The following is a 3,341-nucleotide window of genomic DNA, read 5'->3' on the forward strand; positions in this document are numbered from 1 at the left end:
TTTTGAAATCGAGAGGTGAAACTAAAAGTTGAGGGCTTCAGAAGAACTACAGTTCCAAAATACGAGTATGTTTTTTATTGGGCCAAAGGTACATGCACTAGTGGTCTAGTGGTAGAATAGTACCGTTTCACGATACAGTCTCAGTTCGATTCTCGACTGGTGCATCTTGAAGATTACCTATGATGATATTAGTGCAAAATGTTCAAACTTCGGTTTGTTACAATCTATCATTTACATTTATAGATTTCACGCGTAGCACTATGGAGCCTTCTTTTTGAAATCGAGAGGTGAAACTAAAACTTGAGGGCTTCAGAAGAACTACAGTTCCAAAATACGAGTATGTTTTTTATTGGGCCAAAGGTACATGCACTAGTGGTCTAGTGGTAGAATAGTACCGTTCCACGATACAGTCTCAGTTCGATTCTCGACTGGTGCATCTTGAAGATTACCTATGATGATATTAGTGCAAAATGTTCAAACTTCGGTTTGTTACAATCTATCATTTACATTTATAGATTTCACGCGTAGCACTATGGAGCCTTCTTTTTGAAATCGAGAGGTGAAACTAAAACTTGAGGGCTTCAGAAGAACTACAGTTCCAAAATACGAGTATGTTTTTTATTGGGCCAAAGGTACATGCACTAGTGGTCTAGTGGTAGAATAGTACCGTTCCACGATACAGTCTCAGTTCGATTCTCGACTGGTGCATCTTGAAGATTACCTATGATGATATTAGTGCAAAATGTTCAAACTTCGGTTTGTTACAATCTATCATTTACATTTATAGATTTCACGAGTAGCACTATGGAGCCTTCTTTTTTAAATCGAGAGGTGAAACTAAAACTTGAGGGCTTGAGAAGAACTGCAGTACGAAATTTCGAGTAAATTATGGACAGACCTAAAGTTGGTTGCACCAGTGGTCTAGTGGTAGAATAGTACCCTGCCACGGTACAGACCCGAGTTTGATTCTCGGCAGGTGCATCTTGAAGAGATGCTATGATGATACTATTGCATACTTTTCGAATTTCTTGGGTTTGTCACTATATCATTTAAATTTATAAATTTCCCGAGTAGCACTATCGAGCTTTTTTTTTTTTATATCGAGAGTTGAAACTAAAAGTTGAGGGCTTCAGAAGAGCTGTAGGACCAAAATACGAGTACGTTTTTTATTGGCCCAAAGGTACATGCGCTAGTGGTCAAGTGGTAGAATAGTATCATACCACGATACAGTCCCAGTTCGATTCTCGACTAGTGCATCTTGAAGATTACCTATGATGATATTAGTGCAAAATGTTCAAACTTTGGTTTGTTACAATCTATCATTTACATTTATAGATTTCGCGAGAAGACCTATGGAGGTTTCATTTTTAAATCGAGAGGTGAAACTAAAAGTTGAGGGCTTCAGAAGAACTGCTGTACGAAATTTCGAGTAAATTATGGACAGACCTAAAGTTGGTTGCACCAGTGGTCTAGTGGTAGAATAGTACCCTGCCACGGTACAGACCTGAGTTCGATTCTCGGCTCGTGCATCTTGAAGAGATGCTATGATGATATTATTGCATACTTTTCGAATTTCTTGGGTTTGTCACTATATCATTTAAATTTATAAATTTCCCGATTAGCACTATCGAGCTTTTTTTTTTATATCGAGAGTTGAAACTAAAAGTTGAGGGCTTCAGAAGAGCTGTAGGACCAAAATACGAGTACGTTTTTTATTGGCCCAAAGGTACATGCGCTAGTGGTCAAGTGGTAGAATAGTATCCTACCACGATACAGTCCCAGTTCGATTCTCGACTAGTGCATCTTGAAGATTACCTATGATGATATTAGTGCAAAATGTTCAAACTTCGGTTTGTTACAATCTATCATTTACATTTATAGATTTCACGCGTAGCACTATGGAGCCTTCTTTTTGAAATCGAGAGGTGAAACTAAAACTTGAGGGCTTCAGAAGAACTACAGTTCCAAAATACGAGTATGTTTTTTATTGGGCCAAAGGTACATGCACTAGTGGTCTAGTGGTAGAATAGTACCGTTCCACGATACAGTCTCAGTTCGATTCTCGACTGGTGCATCTTGAAGATTACCTATGATGATATTAGTGCAAAATGTTCAAACTTCGGTTTGTTACAATCTATCATTTACACTTATAGATTTCGCGAGTAGACCTATGGAGCTTTCATTTTTAAATCAAGAGGTGAAACTAAAAGTTGAGGGCTTCAGAAGAACTGCAGTACGAAATTTCGAGTAAATTATGGACAGACCTAAAGTTGGTTGCACCAGTGGTCTAGTGGTAGAATAGTACCCTGCCACGGTACAGACCCGAGTTTGATTCTCGGCTGGTGCATCTTGAAGAGATGCTACGATGATATTATTGCATACTTTTCGAATTGCTTGGGTTTGTCACTATATCATTTAAAATTTATAAATTTCCCGAGTAGCACTATCGAGCTGTTTTTTTTTTATATCGAGAGTTGAAACTAAAAGTTGAGGGCTTCAGAAGAGCTGTAGGACCAAAATACGAGTACGTTTTTTATTGGCCCAAAGGTACATGCGCTAGTGGTCAAGTGGTAGAATAGTATCATACCACGATACAGTCCCAGTTCGATTCTCGACTAGTGCATCTTGAAGATTACCTATGATGATATTAGTGCAAAATGTTCAAACTTCGGTTTGTTACAATCTATCATTTACATTTATAGATTTCGCGAGTAGTCCTATGGAGCTTTCATTTTTAAATCGAGAGGTGAAACTAAAAGTTGAGGGCTTCAGAAGAACTGCAGTACGAAATTTCGAGTAAATTATGGACAGACCTAAAGTTGGTTGCACCAGTGGTCTAGTGGTAGAATAGTACCCTGCCACGGTACAGACCCGAGTTCGATTCTCGGCTGGTGCATCTTGAAGAGATGCTATGAGATGATATTTATTGCATACTTTTCGAATTTCTTGGGTTTGTCACTATATCATTTAAATTTATAAATTTCCCGAGTAGCACTATCGAGCTTTTTTTTTTTTATATCGAGAGTTGAAACTAAAAGTTGAGGGCTTCAGAAGAGCTGTAGGACCAAAATACGAGTACGTTTTTTATTGGCCCAAAGGTACATGCGCTAGTGGTCAAGTGGTAGAATAGTATCATACCACGATACCGTCCCAGTTCGATTCTCGACTAGTGCATCTTGAAGATTACCTATGATGTTATTAGTGCAAAATGGGCAAACTTAGGTGTGTTACAATCTATCATTTACATTTATAGATTTCACGCGTAGCACTATGGAGCCTTCTTTTTGAAATCGAGAGGTGAAACTAAAACTTGAGGGCTTCAGAAGAACTACAGTTCCAAA

At 38.3% G+C, this 3,341-nt stretch overlaps 4 non-coding genes across 4 annotated transcripts; all 4 read left to right on the plus strand.

Moving 5' to 3' along the window:
* Window positions 1-910: 910 nt before the first annotated feature.
* On the plus strand, window positions 911-981 carry TRNAG-GCC. The gene has a single exon. It is a non-coding gene; the product is annotated as a tRNA-Gly (tRNA).
* Window positions 982-1,458: 477 nt separating this feature from the next.
* Window positions 1,459-1,529, plus strand: TRNAG-GCC. Its single transcript has one exon. It is a non-coding gene; the product is annotated as a tRNA-Gly (tRNA).
* Window positions 1,530-2,276: 747 nt separating this feature from the next.
* On the plus strand, window positions 2,277-2,347 carry TRNAG-GCC. Its single transcript has one exon. It is a non-coding gene; the product is annotated as a tRNA-Gly (tRNA).
* Window positions 2,348-2,825: 478 nt separating this feature from the next.
* On the plus strand, window positions 2,826-2,896 carry TRNAG-GCC. The gene has a single exon. It is a non-coding gene; the product is annotated as a tRNA-Gly (tRNA).
* Window positions 2,897-3,341: the final 445 nt, after the last annotated feature.

The sequence above is a fragment of the Cucurbita maxima genome, unplaced genomic scaffold (assembly GCF_002738345.1).
Source record: "Cucurbita maxima cultivar Rimu unplaced genomic scaffold, Cmax_1.0 Cma_Scf00055, whole genome shotgun sequence".
NCBI lineage: Eukaryota > Viridiplantae > Streptophyta > Magnoliopsida > Cucurbitales > Cucurbitaceae > Cucurbita > Cucurbita maxima.